The sequence below is a fragment of the Bos taurus genome, chromosome 11 (genome assembly GCF_002263795.3).
Source record: "Bos taurus isolate L1 Dominette 01449 registration number 42190680 breed Hereford chromosome 11, ARS-UCD2.0, whole genome shotgun sequence".
NCBI classification, from domain to species: Eukaryota; Metazoa; Chordata; class Mammalia; order Artiodactyla; family Bovidae; genus Bos; species Bos taurus.
Window position 1 is genome coordinate 42364492 of NC_037338.1, and position 17607 is coordinate 42382098.

Sequence of the window (17607 nt, forward strand, 5' to 3'; positions counted from 1 at the left end):
TTTGTTTTTCAAATTGCAACAAAGGTATCATATTTTTATAAATAAATATTCCCTTTCTCTCTCCCTCTCTCTTTCACACACATGCACACACACACACACACCCCACCACCACCACCACCACCTCAACCCTCTCATGAGCTATTTATTACATGGCACCTACTTACCACTACTACTACAAAGGAAATGGATGAAAATAAAGGAAGATACAAGGCTGAACAGGTGGCAAAGTTAGAAATAAATGTTCAAGCTGAAGAGGGATACAGGAGCAAGCAGAAGGGGTAATAACTTTAGGATAAGTTCGGGGGAGTCAGAGTTGACTCCTTGCCTTCTCTGTTATCCATGTTACACTCTGTCATGACAAAGGAAGAATAAATTGAAAACTGTAAATTAGCCATGTGCTTATGATTAAGGTGCTGTTTATATGGCTGATATTTCGACTGACCTTTGAGGGACTGTGGAGTTTGTCTGTCTGGAGATCTTCAGATCTCAAACCAGAAAGCATGCTGTTAAGAGCCAACTGACCTAGAGGGAGATGAAATATTACCTTTCCCATGGTATATAATGTTGCTTAGTAAGCCTTAAGGCAAGTAGAAACCAGGGACATGAGGATCCCATGAGAAGCTGGAGAAGCTGTGCATTTGTCTACCGCCTGGCTGGCTTTTCCTAGGGGTACCCACCACCCCCTATCTCTTTTATGCAGGAGGCAGCCATACAGAGTGGTTAAGAACATAGCCTCTAGATTTCAACTATTTGTGAAGATGAAATAAACATGTTCATAAGCAAGTTACTTATCACAGGCTAAGTTATGACTTGGTTCATGCCTAATGTCAGTGCCTTCATGCTTTCTCTCATAGCTTTCTATCTGCTAAACACAATTAAATATATTCTGACACAGGTTATACAATGGCAGGACTTCAGTTAACTAAAGAGAAGCTGTAAGTGTTTGAGAGAATCATGTCATGGTAAGATAGATCTGGACTAGAATACTGGTTTTGCCACTGATTGACTCCATGATCTTACTTTACCAAGTCCCACTTTTCTTATTTGTGAGTAAAAGATAAGATGTCTTACAGATTATTTGGAAGTTTAAAAATGATTGTTTTATGTAAATTGCTCATCACATAAACTGGTAGAGTGAGCACTTAGCAAAAGGAACTATGAAACATTACCTTTATTATAACATAGAACTGTAAAACCAGAAGTAAATCTACACATCAAGTTGGAACAATACATTTTAAGAGGAATCTGTCTATCTATCTATTTACCTTCATATCTTATCTATCCATCCCCCCCTCCCTATAATTTCACCTACTTTCTCCATTATTCAAGTGGCAGCTAGACTATTCTATGCTTCTCCCTCAGGGAAGAAATATGACAGTAGAAGAGAAAAGTAGACAATATATTTCTGGCTTTGAGTTTCAAAAGCCAAGACCCTTGAGGCAACAGAAATGACTCAGTAAAGACTATCAATTTGGGAATAAAGGTAATGGTAAAAGAACAAAACTCCTCATACCCTCAGGCAATCCAGCTCCCTTAAATTGGGTTCAAGAAACAATGAGTGCACAGAAATTGGCAAATCCCAAAGTAAGTGGAGCGCCATGTCTTGCTCCTTGGGTCAAGCCCCAGAGAATTAATAAGACCCCTAGATTCTCAGCAGCTGAAATCACTGCTGATTTGTTTCCCATTATGCACAGTGGACTAAAGGAATACAAAATCACCAGAAGGAAATGTCTGCATGCTGCATATAAAATAGCAAAGCCTAGGTCACCCCTTCAAGAGTTCACCATATCCATATCCATATCCAAGAGTACCATTTTGAGTACTACAAAATGAAAGGAGAAAAAAAAAAAAAAAGCCATTGGAGCTGAAGAGACCTGCAGAAAGAGGCAAAGAGCAACTACTGTGGAGTGTCAACAAATGACCATAAGGGCAAAAGGATGTCTGAGTATTTCCCATCATGACTACTTATCATCAACAATTAGAGATCCCGTAACCCTCTCCTCCACACAGTGAGGTTGTAACACTAAATAAGTCTCCTAAAACTTTGAAACAGCCATGGGAAAAGGCTATTCATTTTGAGGGATATCTTAAAATGAATGGCATTACATTTCTTGCATTTTGACAAAATTAAAATTAAGTTGAATTATAGAAGACAAAACTTGTATTTCCTGCATAGGAACTTTGTGCAAGGACCAGAAATTACTACTTGGTACAAAAGAGATCTTCACGACCCAGATAATCGCTATGATGTGATCACTCACCTAGAGCCAGACATCCTGGAGTGTGAAATCAAGTGGGCCTTAGGAAGCATCACTATGAACAAAGCTAGTGGACGTGATGGAATTCCAGTTGAGCTATTTCAAATCTTAAAAGATGATGCTGTGAAAGTGCTGCACTCAATATGCCAGCAAATTTGGAAAACTCAGCAGTGGCCACAGGACTGGAAAAGGTCAGTTTCATACCAATTCCAAAGAAAGGCAATGCCAAGAATGCTCAAACTACTGCACAATTGCACTCATCTCACATGCTAGTACAGAGAAGGCAATGGCAACCCACTCCAGTACTCTTGCCTGGAAACTCCCATGGACAGAGGAGCCTGGTAGGCTGCAGTCCATGGGGTTGCTAAGAGTCAGACATGACTGAACGACTTCACCTTCATTTTTCACTTTCATGCATTGGAGAAGGAAATGGCAACCTACTCCAGCATTCTGGCCTGGAGAATCCCAGGGACGGAGGAGCCTCGTGGGCTTCTGACTTTGGGGTCACACAGAGTCGGACACGACTGAAGCGACTTAGCAGCAGCAGCAGCAACACATGCTAGTAAAGTAATGCTCAAAATTCTCCAAGCCAGGCTTCAGCAATAGGTGAACCATGAACTTCCAGATTTTCAAGCTGGTTTTAGAAAAGGCAGAGGAACCAGAGATCAAATTGCCAACATCTGCTGGATCATTGAGAAAGCAAAAGAGTTCCAGAAAAAAACATCTATTTCTGCTTTATTGACGATGCCAAAGCCTTTGACTGTGTGGATCACAATAAACTGTGGAAAATTCTGAAAGAGATGGGAATACCAGACCACCTGACCTGCCTCTTGAGAAATCTGTATGCAGGTCAGGAAGCAACAGTTAGAACTGGACATGGAACAACAGACTGGTTCCAAATTGGGAGAGGAGTACGTCGAGGCTATATATTGTCACCCTCCTTATTTAACTTCTATGCAGAGTACATCATGTGAAATGCCAAACTGGATGAAGCACAAAGATTCCTTAAAAAAGTAGGAATAAAACCACCATATGACCCAGCAATCCCACTCCTAGACATATACCCTGAGGAAACGAAAATTCAAAAAGACACATGTATCCCAATGTTCATTTCAGCACTATTTACAATAGCTAGAACATGGAAGCAATCTAGATATCCACTGACAGCCATTGACACTCAAAGGCTTTGGCATGGTCAATAAAGCAGAAATAGATGTTTTTCTGGAACTTTCTTTCTTTTTCAATGATCCAGCGCATGTTGGCAATTTGATCTCTGCTTCCTCTGCCTTTTCTAAATCCAGCTTGAACATCTGGAAGTTCACGGTTCATATACTACTGAAGCCTGGCTTGGAGAATTTTGAGCATTACTTTGCTAGTATGTGAGATGAGTGCAATTGTGTGGTAGTTTGGACATTTTTGGCATTGCCTTTCTTCAGGATTGGAATGAAAACCTTTCCCAGCCCTGTGACCACTGCTGAGTTTTCCAAATCTGCTGGCATATTGAGTGCAGCACTTTCACAGCATCATTTTTTAGGATTTGAAACAGCTCAACTGGAATTCCATCACCTCTACTAGCTTTGTTCATTGTGATGTTTCCTAAGACCCACTTGATTTCACATTCCAGGATGTCTGGCTCTAGGTGAGTGATCACACCACTGTAGTTATCTGGGTCATGAAGATCTTTTTTGTACAGTTCTGTGTATTCTTGTCACTTTTGCTTAATATCTTCTGCTTCTGTTAGGTCCATACCATTTCTGTCCTTTATTGTACCCATCTTTTCATGAAATGTATATTGTATCAGATCAACCCTTTTGCAGAGAACTACAAAAACCAGACAAGTTATAAAATATAGTTAGTTATTTGAAGGCCATAGAGAGCAACAAAGGCAGCTGGGACTTGAGGGACCATAATTTTTGGAGAGAGAAAAGACATTCAGGTGAGCTGGCAGTGTCTTCTTTTAATACTTTCTTCTTGGGGCATTTTTCCATAAGTAAGTAGCCCACGATCAAGCGAAAGCAAGATGAAAATGGTAACTTAAAGCTTTTAATAGTAACATTAGTTTAGGTATTGAAATTTGTATGCTAGTGATACAAAAACAATCAGGCCTAAGATAGTTAAGAAAATAGATAAGATGAATCTATTAGAAGATAAAATGGAAATTATATATTTTAAAATGCAATAACCAAATGAAGAACTCAGTTAGTAGATTTATCACACATTAGGCATAGCATCAGAAAGGAAAATACTCAGATGGAGGCAAGTTAGAAAAATGTAAGAGACATAGAGGGCATAATGTAAAATTACAGAGGGGACATAAGCAAGATGTTAAAGAAAAATAGAAAATTTAAAAACTGCCTAAAATTAACATATCAAGCCACAGAAATAAATAACAGTGTGAACCACATGCAGGATAAATTCAAAGAAAAATATACTTAGTCAAAACATGGAAAAACTTTATCTAAACCAAGGATAAAAGGTAAAATATTAAAAGGACAGAAATAGACATTATGGTTTACAGATAATTATCCTCCAAGGAGAAATACCCTAATGAACAGCTGACTTTTCAAGAGAAACAATGAAGCCTGGAGACAACAGAATGCAATCTGATAGTGCTGGGAGAAAACAACTGTCAAACCTATAATTCTAAATTGGTACAGCTTTACTTAAAAATATCAAAGGTAATGGACATTTTCAGATAAACAAAAATTGAAAGAAATAATCATCAATGTAACTGTAAGAAAAGAACTATAAAAATATATTCTTAAAATGGAAGAAAAATCCCAGGGAGAAACCTGGAGATCCAAGAATGAAGAAATGCATAATGGTAAATATGTGTGTAAACCTATATGAATATTGAATGAGTAAATATTAAAAACATTAAAATTTAGTTGTATGTAGTTTGGAATATGCAGAGAATTAAAATCAATAGTAGCAGAAATTTGGAAAGGGGAGTGAATGAGTAAAATTATCCCTTGCATTGTCAGAAAAATTAGAAAATACTATCTTGTAATAAACTATAATAAGTAAAATACACATATTATAATTTGTAGGTTCAATTAAAGGAATAATAAAGGAATATATGGCACCCCATTCCAGTACTCTTGCCTGGAAAATCCCATGGGCAGAGGAGCCTGGTAGGCTGCAGTCCATGGGGTCGCTGAGGGTTGGACACCACTGAGTGACTTCACTTTCGCTTTTCACTTTCATGCATTGGAGAAGAAAATGGCAACCCACTCCAGTGTTCTTGCCTGGAGAATCCCAGGGACAGCGGAGCCTGGTGGGCTGCCATCTATGGGCTTGCACAGAGTGGGACACAACTGAAGTGACTTTGCAGCAAAGGAATATATAATTGAAAAATAATAGAAATGAAAAAAGGAAATATTAAAATAATTATCAGATTGACAAAAAGAAGTCAACAAGTTGAGGAAAAATAGAACAGATAGTGCAAACAGATAATTCATGGTAAAATGATAGATTTAAGGCACTAAGGTAATTGCATTAAATGTAAGTTGATTCGTTACTCCAATTACGAAATAAAAATTATCTTGCTGGATTAAAAAAAAACACAAAATCCATTATTACTTTGCTTTAAATATCAACATATGAAAAAAAAAAAACTGAGAGAAAAAGAGTAGAATGTAAATGATAACCAAAAGAAAGCCTACTTAGCTATTCTAATATCTATCTATCTTATCTATCCCTCACTTTGAGTTAAGAAGCATTATTTAAAATAACAAGAAATTCTTCGTAATGACAAAAAGGTCAGTTTAACAGGATATAATTCTAAATGTGTATGTAACTAATAACATAGTCTTAAAATATGTAAGACAAGACCTGGCAAAACTAAAAGTAGAAGCATATAATAAGTCGAAGTGTATAATACACAATTATTCTGGACATTCAGAAACAAGTTCTGCAGCCACTTGTGTAAGATGACAAAAAATCAATAAAGGTATAGATTTAAACAACATAAATGACCAATTTAATTTAATTCACTTATATAAAATGTGAAGCTGGAAAACAACATAAAAAATTCTCTTTAAAACTAACCATAATATTTGAAATAGAGAGCAAAACCAAATCTCAAAATGTTTAAATATTAAAATTATATTGAGTTTGTTCCCTGAAAATAGTAAAATTATGATAGCAATCTATAAGCAGTAACTAGAAAATGTTTATAAACCAAACAATTCATTTCCATTTAACACTATTCTTTATAAATTAATTTATATAATCAGTATAATCCCAGTCAAAATGCTAGCAGATTGTATCTATATATTTATATGCACATAGAAAATGATAAACTAATTCTAAAATTCATATAGAAATTAAAAGACCAATAATATCAAAACACTTAAACAACCCACGTAGTGGGGAAATACATTTGCAATACATTAATCTGAAAAAGGATTTGTATCCAGAACATATAATGAAAAGAGAAAAAGCTCAGTAAGAAAATGGTAAAAGTGTTGACCAAAGAGGATGTCAAAAAAAAAAAAAAAAAAAACTGAAAAGATGCTTGATATCATTAGTATTAAGGAAATAGAAAGTAATCATATTTTCCTTCCTTCTGAGAAGCTAAAATAGAAAATAACAACCAAAAACATACCCCCCAAAGAAAAACCCAAATGATAAAGGCAGAAAGAGAAAGGAAGAAAGAAATTATAGTAATATCAAGTATTGAGAGGATTTGGAGAAAGAGAAACTCTAATCGATTAAGAATAATATTTGATAATATCTATTGATGCTGACATATAAATTACTTATGATACAATGATTTCATTTCCCAAAAAATGATATGTATAAAAATAAAAAGAGCAGCAAGATTCCTATTAACAAACTAGTATAATAAAAAATGGAAACAACCCACGTGTTTATCAACTGAAGATTAAACAAATGAATAGTATATTCATACAATATAGCATTGAAAATGAAGAAACTACAGCTACACTCAACCACATGGACGAATTTAAAAAACACTAGGAAAAAAAAATCAGACACAGGACACTTAGAAAAGAGGTGACTGTGAGGACTGTGAGAAAGCATTAGGGATGTTTCTGGTGCATTGATAATGTGCTATTTCTTTGGGTGGTGGTGGTACAAATGTGTCATTTTGTAAGGATGTCTTGCATTGTACACTTAAAATTCATGCATTTTTACCTATGTATGTCAAAATGGACTAGTTAAAAACAAACAAGAGAGAGTATGGAAATGTAGAAACATTTTCCTGTAGTGGATACAGTCATCTGGGTGAGAATACCAGCACCAACATTACATGCTGCTGCTGCTAAGTCATTTCAGTTGTGTTCAACTCTGTGCTACCCCATAGACAGCAGCCCACCAGGCTCCCCCATCCCTGGAATTCTCCAGGCAAGAACATTGGAGTGGGTTGCCATTTCCTAAAGGAAAGTGAAGTCACTCAAGTGAAGTCGCTCAATTGTATCTGACTCTTAGCGACCCCATGGACTGCAGCCTACCAGGCTCCTCCATCCATGGGATTTTCCAGGCAAGAGTACTGGAGTGGGCTGCCATTGCCTTCTCTGCAACATTACATGAGGGTGAGCAAAAACTAATGGAAGCTTGGAAAATATAGTTGGCCACCTTCTGTAAGACACCAGCATACATTTCCAAGCTAAACCCGTAAGTATCCCAGAATTGTGGTGGATAAAAAATGTCCTATAACCTGAATAATTTTTTTACAAATCTAGTGAAGAGCCAGGGTACACATACTCAAAATAAAGAATAGTCTTAGTAGGTTTACACAAGTACAACATTATACAGAAGGAATTATATAGATATGATGAAAATAAAAAGGTTTCCCAGGTGATGCAAGTGGTAAAGAACCCTCCTGCTGGTGCAGGAGAAGCAAGAGGAACAAGTTTGATACCTGGGTCGTGAAGACCCCCTGGAGTAGGAAATGGAACCCACTCCAGTATTCTTGCCTGGAAAATTCCATGGATAGAGGAGTGTGGTGGGTCCATGCGGTTGCAAAGAGTTGGCCATGACTGAGCACACACACATGATGAAAATAGAGTAATCAACCCTGGAGAAATAAGGGTAGAATTCGTAGGACACTGAATGAGACTCTGGGTGCAAGATATCATAGGGCTATACATTTTAGTTTGACTGGCAGAATTTGTATCTGGCCATAGAATATTAGTTTGCCTGCCTGTCTGCAGTAAGGAAGGTCTATTCTGTATTGCTTTTTGTAGTTTTTAATGTAACATATATGATATATAAATTAAGCCATTCTTATTCTAAAAAAAAAATAAAATTTACAATTTGTTTTCCTTGAAGTTTGGGGGAGAAGGATTTGGGCTGAGTGAGTAAGTGCTAGCCGAAAAAAAAAAAAAAAAAGAAAAGAAAAAAAAATGTGCCTTGCCCTCCTGGTCACTGTAACATCAGTCTATCTTCCAAGGGCTCCACAGAATGGCACTGTAAGTTCATTCAAGATAGGAAAGACCAGAAGGTCAAACTTTAAAAAGCCCCATCTTTGGCAGATTTTGAGACCAGGGGTTGTTTTTATTTATTTATTTTCAAACCACATTGACTAAAAAGAGTTAATTTCCCCTGAACCTTTAAGCACTAGATGGGCCTGCACCTTCCAAGGACTCTTTTCTTCTTTAAAAGCACAGTTGTTGTTCAGTTTCTCTCAGGTGCAGATTCATTAGCTCTTGACTGGCTCTCCTTGTTTGCCGACTACTTGTGGAAAAAGCCATTTACCCTGGTGAATGTCAAGGTTAGTGCAAACCGTCCTTGTCATCAGTCTCTCTGGCAGAAGGTCAGGGATAAGCTTTCCTCAAATGGGCAGCGTCAAACAAAGCAGAGACTGACTTAACTCACCAAGAGGAAGAAAAGAGGCCTGCTCTGGAGTTGATAAACATTCCTGTGGGCTTTGAGGACAAAAGATTAACTCTTCCCTTGCCACTTCCAGACATGGTCACTGGAAGATCCTTTATACTATCTGGACATTTTCAAGCATATAAGATATATTTATAATGAATGACTATCTGTATCTGTAGCTACACTATCCATATTCATCTGTCCATGATCTCGTTTATTTAAACAAATGTTTTAATTTTCCCAGTGTTTGATTTGGAACTATTTCCTATTACCCTAGCATTGTTCTGGTTGACCTTTTGGTGGTGTGTGTGTGTGGGAGGGGATCCCTCCCCTCAGTTTACTTTTATAGACAAGGTGTAAACCACATATGCAAAGCTGTCACAGTCTTAAATAGTCAGATCTTAATTTTCTTTCATAGAGCAGTAAAATTTTGAAGTCAGAAGGAAATTTTAAGACCAAACCTAGTCCAGACTTCCATCCAAAAAGTAAATCCTCTGCAGGAACTCCGGCAGTTGTCATCCAGGCTCAGGTTGGTCACTCCTAGGGACAAAACATCCCTGCCCCACAGGACAGTCGTTCCCAAGTGGGAAGGGTTTATTGTTATAATAAAAGCTTTGTCTTACACTTAATGAAATATTGTGTTGGCCACAAAGTTCATTTGGATTTTTCTATAAGATGTTATGGAAAAACTTGAATAAACTTTGTGGCTAACCCAATACTTCATATTGGAATTTTAACCTGTTGGTTCAGGTTTCACCCTCCAGTATGATAGAGGGCTGGTCCTCAACACAAGAACTCTACAAATACATGGAAGAATATTTGGATCTTTGGAAAATTAACCATGCAACATGGGGGGATATTTTCTTCTCTTGGCTTTCTGTCCCCCTTCTTCTGTGAAATGACTATCAGACAAGGCATTTTTCCACTTGGGCTTCTCTGAACCATCATACTTTTTTGCAATGTGTTCTTACAATGTGGAATCCAGAAATGTGTACCATATTTCAGATATTAGACTAGAAACTTCACGTACATTTATGTAAAATATATAATATATGTGATATATATTTATAATTCTTCCAATTCATCAATTCCTATTTTGATTCACTGAGGAATCAATGAATACCAAAACGACTTTTTACACAGGCAATAATCAAGAAGATATGCTCTTGTGTTTCTGTATTCTAGTCACAAGTTATATGCCAGGTAAACATATGATTTTAGTCATTATATCAAATTTGTAATTGTCTGCTACCTACACTTGAAAATCCATGATATTCTTACAAAAAATATTGGTGACCCTATATGCTATTCTTGTGATGCTATATTTGTCCCTATTATTATTCCTTAGGGTTTTGATGAGTAATTGTTTCTCTCTTTCAAAGTTACCTTGAGAGCTTTCGGTCAAATCACTGAGCTACCCAGATGGCTCAGCAGGTAAAGAATCCACGTGCAATGCAGGAGACGCAGGAGACAGGGGTTTGATCTCTGGGTTGGGAGGATTCCCTGAAGAAGGAAATGCAACCCACTCCAATATTCTTGCCTGAAAAATCCAATGAACTGAGGAGTCTGGCAGGCTACAGTTCAAAGCGTCGCAGAGTCAAACACAACTAAGCATGCACATCACCCCTTTCATAATTTTAATGACATAAATACTTATCCAGCAAAACAGGTTCTGCTCTTTGGCTTGGAGCATCACTTATCCTTTAAAACTCAGAGTCAGTTGAAATTAATCCTGATATCTACTTACGGTTATATCTGTTCCATATGAATTAAAATTGGACATCTGTGGGGCTTCTCGGGTAACTCAGTGATAAAGAATCTGCCTACCAATGCAGGAGATGTAGGTTCAGTCCCTGATCTTGGAAGATCCCACATGCCACAGAGCAACTAAGCCCATGTGCCACAACTATTAAGCTTGTGCTCTAGAGCCCGAGCTCTCATCTTGTCAAGGCTATGGTTTTTCCAGTAGTCATGTATGAATGTGAGAGTTGGACTATAAAGAAAGCTGAGCACCGAAGAATTGATGCTTTTGAACAGTGGTGTTGGAGAAGACTCTTGAGAGTCCACTGGACTGCAAGGAGATCCAACCAGTCAATCCTAAAGGAGATAAGTCCTGAGCGTTCATTGGAAGGACTGATGTTGAAGCTGAAACTCCAATACTTTGGCTACCTGATGTGAAGAGCTGACTCATTTGAAAAGACACTGATGCTGGGAAAGATTGAGGGCAGGAGGAGAAGGGGATGACAGAGAATGAGATAGTTGGATGGCATCACTGACTCACTGGAGGTGAGTTTGAGTAGACTCTGGGAGTTAGTAATGGACAGGGAGGCCTGGCATGCTGTGGTCCATGGGGTTGCGAAGAGTCGGACATGACTGAGAGACTGAACTGAACCGAACTAGAGCCTGAGAGCCACAATTACTGAACCCACAGTGCAGAAACTAGAGCCTGTGCCCTAGAGCCTGTGCTCCACAAGAGAAGCCACCACAATGAGAAGCCTGTGTGCCACAACTAGAGGGTAGGCCCATTTGCCACAACTAGAGAAAAGCCTGCGTAGCGACAAAAAGCCAGCACAACCAAAATCAAATAAAATAACAACTGGACATCTTTGAGTTGCTTCTTATGTCCTTTCCATTTTGTGTCCTGTTATGTGATCCTGATTTTACTGCCTCATGACTCTCCCAAGTATTTGTCTCGGACTTAATCCTACAGATTTTCTTCCATCCTATCTAGAATTCCTCCATATCATATAATTATCTGAAGTATTACAAAATATTCTTACTTTACCTCTTCCGTGCTTGCCTTCTCCTCTGGGAAGGAGACAAACTACTATTTTAGTGCATGCAATAAATGAGTACTTGAAGGAAGAAAATTAACCTAGGGTACCACAGAGCATGAGGATGATTTCTTCAGTGTCCAGACTTTCTGGGTATCCAGATGAACTACGGTTTTTTGTGTGGCTTTTCCTAGAAACAGTCTCATAAATTGTCATGGCAGATTGTCTTCTGGTCTTGCTGCTGATGCTAAGTCGCTTCAGTTGTGTCCGACTCTGTGCAACCCCATAGACGGCAGCCCACCAGGATCCCCGTCCCTGGGATTCTCCAGGCAAGAACACTGGAGTGGGTTGCCATTTCCTTCTCCAATGCATGAAAGTGAAAAGTGAAAGTGAAGTCCCTCAGTCGTGTCCGACTCCTACCGACCCCATGGACTGCAGCCCACCAGGCCCCTCCGTCCATGGGATTTTCCAGGCAAGAGTACTGGAGTGGGTTGCCTTTGCCTTCTCTATCTGGTCTTGCTATTTACTCCCAAATGATTTGATTTTTATATAAATCAGCCTGTCAGTCCTACCTTCCAATCACACCCTTTTTCCCTCATTCTCCAAAAGTCTTAGCAATCGACACTCACTTATACTGTTAGATACTAGTCTTACTTTTTTAAACAAGCATTTAAAAATACCAAGGACTTTTGAAGACTTTCTCCTGCATTTCGTCATCCTCTGTAGAAAAGACTCCTGTTTTCCTACCTGCATTCACCCCATCCCCTGCTCTCACAGGCACCATAACGCTTGTTCAGATACTTAACAACTTAGACCTAGGAACCTGTAATAACTTTCTAAATGGCCACCCTGTTTCTAAACTCAAAACCCCAAATTGATCCTATATGCAAGCTTAAAATGTACTTTCATATTTATTTTCCAACTCAAAATCTCTGAGTTTTTCTAATGTGTCCCAAATAGTCTCATCTTTGTGGTTAGACTTTCATAGTTATAAAACAGCTGTAAACATAAAAAGGCTTATGTTTGAAAAAAAAATACAACTGCATTCTAACAATTTAAGTCATACTGAGATTCTTTATCACTCTTTTCCCTTAAAGGAGTCTTCCTGTTAGTTAAGTTAAATAAGAATGATCCAATTAGAACTGCATCGACCAAAATAAACCCTACATTATCAAAGACTATCTTTTTCAATAATCCCAGAAAGTGCATCTAGACACTTGTCCAGAAAGTACCAAGAAGGAAACAGTTTTAAACTAAGTTTACCATTATCACTTTTCTAGTGCACCCTGACTATTGCAAGCCTTCCCAGGGCCCCTTGGTGTTGTGTGCTGAGTGCTCCAAATGTTCCTCCTAGTCCCCTCTCCTGCTATTGATGGCATAATCTGAACAGGTCATGAGGGGAGAGGCTCACTTGGAGACTGCACCTGCTAAAAGGAGGAAAATCAATTTTCATCATCCAAAAATACAGAACTGATGGCACACAAACTAGTTGTTCAAGGTCCCTAGGGCCAAGAGGAGGAGTCCCACTAAGAAAGACATATGCTTGGAACAGAAGTCAATACTCTCTCCATCTAACCAGAATAATAAGGTAAGAGGGGAATGAAGAGGTGGAGGATGAAATGTTCTTATGCAATTCTGCAGTAAATATCAGATGGAATATAAAGTCTTTTTGCATCAAAATACTAGGTAGAGATCTTTCTGAGAATAATCTATAAAAATCTCAGTATTCTAAGTGATCTCAAATACTAAATTCAGCTGAAAGGTATAGCTTACTGAAATTCATTTTTCCTGTTACTATAACTCTTTACTACTTTTTACTACTATTTTTCTATTAGATCCTTTTCTTATAATTGATATTTCATATTGGAATTTCATCATTTGATACCAGAGGGAGTTTGTTGGGAAACATAAAAGTATACATTTGTACTCCTGAAAAATAAATCTCACAGAGGGGTTAGTAAAATCAGAAGCCCATATACCCTGACACAAGTGAGTATTATATTTATAATTCATATTTTAATCAAAGAAACAATGCACAAACATAAATTCATCTTATATTGAAACAATATATAACTAGATAGAATAAGAGTAAAAATTTCACTTCACGTATTCCTAACCTTGCTCCTCTCCACAGAACTAACTGCTATAACTGTTATCACTGTAGTGTATCTTGCTGACTTTTTACTATTCATTTACATTAAATAGATATTCACATATGTGTGTTTAATATATAAATTAATGGATTACTTATTAATAAATAGGATAGAATTCAATACTGTTATGTAAGTTGTTTTTGACTTAATAATTCTTTTAAAAATCTATTTCAGTATTTGTAAATCTACCTTACCCTTTTAGATTTCTGAATAGCTTTCCATAACATGGATGAATTTAATTCATGCAAATATTTGATTATTGAAACTTATTAGGGCCTTTTACCCCTGGGTTTTCTATTACCAAAGAGGTCATCACAATGAACATCTTTTGACATCCTCCTTTGTGTTTTTCACAAGCATTGCTCATTCAGAGTAAATACTGAAAAGTCTATGAGAATTTTGATGGACACTGACAAACTGTCCCCCTAAAAAGACAATACAAATGTACATTACTACCAGTAGTGTATGATGGTTTGCATTTCTCCATATAAACTCAAATACTTATGTGTTTTTAATCCTTTAAAGTGTCTCCAGTACTTTGGCCACCTCGTGCAAAGAATTGACTCATTGGAAAAGACTCTGATGCTGGGAGGGATTGGGGGCAGGAGGAGAAGGGGACGACAGAAGATGAGATGGCTGGATGGCATCACCGACTCGATGGACGTGAGTCTGAGTGAATTCTGGGAGTTGGTGATGGACAGGGAGGCCTGGTGTGCTGCAATTCATGGGGTTGCAAAGAGTCGGACATGACTGAGCAACTGAACTGAACTGAACTGAAAGTGCCTTTTATTTTCATTTGAATGTTCCCAATTTTTTTAAGGTGTAGTGTCTATTTTGATTTATGTGTCATTTGTTTACCTGAACATATTGTTCTTGTGTTGGACTATTCCTTTTTTGTTTGTTTGTTTTTTGGACAATGCATTGAGATACCTGTTGTCTCTGTTGAGTTTCTTATTCTTTCTCTCCACCCCACACCTACTCAGGGAGGAAGGAAGAAAATACTTGCTCTTTTTAATGTTTCAGTTATTATTCTCTCAGCCAGTAATTTGTCTTTATTCTTAGCCTTTAGAATCTTTGTCATATAGAAGAGTCAAGGTTTTTGTTTTTTTTTTTTTTTTGCTTCCAGATTTGTTTATTTTATTTATGGGTGTTCTGAGTCACAGATGCTCTGCACAGGTCTTCTCTAATTACATTTGTGTGGGCTTATCATTGCAGTGATTTCTTTTGTGGAGCATGGGCTCTAGGTGCCTGGGCATCAGTAGGTGTGGCTCACGGGCTTAGCTCCTCCACGGCATGTGAGATCTTCCCAGATCGGGGATCAAACCTGTGTCCCCGGCATTGGCAGGCAGATTCTTTACCACTTAGCCACCAGGGAAGCCTGAAGATTCTGTCTTTATGTTATAAAATCTATCAAACTTTCCTTTGTAGAGTCTGAGTTTTTTCTCCATGACATGAAAAATCCTTCTTATCCCTCAAATTTTAAAAAAGTGTCCTAAATTTTCTTCTTCAAAATCTTCATTGCCTTTTTGTTTCCTTTTCTTAAAGTTGTAACTTTATTATTTCATTCAAATATTTATTAGAGAATGGATATTGATTTTTTATGAAAGATATTTTATTCTCTATGGAGATGATAATATATTTTCTCTTTTAATCTATTAATTCTTAATTACATCAGTAGATTTTTCTGACATCAAATCATTCTTGCTTTTCTGAGATAAATCTTACTTGCTCAGGATTTAGTATTACCCGTTACTAGATAAAATGCGCTTGTATTTAATATATTTTTTATCTTTGATATATTTGCCTACATTTCCAGCTATGCTTAATAATATTGCTTTTTAGTTTCTTTCCCCTTGTTTGTTTTTATATTGCTTTTTTCTTGCCTGGTAATTAAGTGTCTTAATATTATAGAACAGATTGAGAAGGTTGCCTTCATTTTTTTGTAGGTTCTAGAATGCCTTTATAATGTGTAATTTTCCTGAGATTTTGGAGAATATAATTAACTATTTCAACATTTTAAAATAATTCAGATATTAGAAAATATAGAGAAGCACACAAAAACAGTTTTTATAGCTCAGTGATGATCACAGAGTGAACTTCCATGTAATTCCCATCTACATCCTGAGACAGGCTATTACCAGTACCCCAGACGACCTCTTTCCATGTCTTTTCCCTATCTTTTTCCCTCTGTATGCTTCTTCCTTTTCAATGGCAATCAGTATCTTAATTTTGAACATTATAATTTGTTTTATCTTGCTCTTGAACTGAATAAAGTGGAGTCATATAGTATGTGTCCTCCGTCCTGTATGACTTCCTATTTGCAACACTGTATGCTTGTGAATTCAATCATGTTTCAACATGTAGCAGTAATTTATCCATTTCATTGCTGTATAGTATTGCATTATACAGATACATTACAAGTTGTGGATCTAATATGTTGTTTCAGGTTTTGGTTATTATAAACCATGCTTATGTTGGTACCCTTTAATTTTTTCAGTGCATAATATGAAGGTATTTGTATTAGGTATTTAAAAGAGTAGAAATGCTTTAGTAGATAATGCCAGTGATATTAATTGACACTCCCAACAACAGCGATCAGCAGCAATGCTCTGCAATCTCTATTTTTGCTGCAGATCTCCATTGTCAGTCCTTTAAGTTTTAATTATTCTAGAGAATTTAATTATACCAATAAATATCTCACAGTTATTTCAGTTAGCATCTTCTTTTTTGAGCATATGTTTATTGGTAATTTATATACTCTTTGAAATGCCCATTCAAGTGTCCAACTCATTTGGAGATAGGAGATTGTATGTGTTTTAGAAGCTTTATAATCCAGTTAGTTAGAAGTTAAATTTGTTATTGGTATGAGATACGGGTCAAATAAACTTTTCTTTCCTTGTAGGAATATCCAATTGACTAACAAAATTTAGTGAAAAGACTTTTCATTTCTACTTTTCTACAAAGATTGCCATCATTAATTGAGTCTCCATATATGTGTGTATGTACTGCTGACTATTCTAGTCCATAAGTATACTTTTCAATACCACACTGTTTTAATTATTGTAGCTTCATTTTAAGTTTAATGTATAATAGAACAAGTCCTAGCAAATATTCTTGGTACTTTTCCATTAAAATTCTAAAATTAGTCTGTCAATTTTCATAATACAATCTCCTGAAGAATTTGATTTGGATTGTATTCAGTAGAAATATCAATTTGGGGAGACATGATATTTTTACAATGTTGAGTCTTCCAGTCATTAACATTACTTCATTTGTTTAAAACTTCATTTTCTCTTAAAGTTGTTTTTATAGTTTTGTATGTAGAAGTTATATACATCTTTCATTACACTTGCTCTAAATAAATTATTTTTATACACTGTAATAGTTTCTTCTGATGAATTTCATTTTCTTCTAACCTTTTGAGACTAGAATTCACAAATAATAATTGATTTTTTACTTTGGCTATGACCCATTTACTAATTCTAATAATTCACCTGAAAGATTCTTTCAGATTTTTATGATTATAATAATATCCTCAACAATGAAAATTGTAATTCTTTCATTTAATTATTTCTGTAT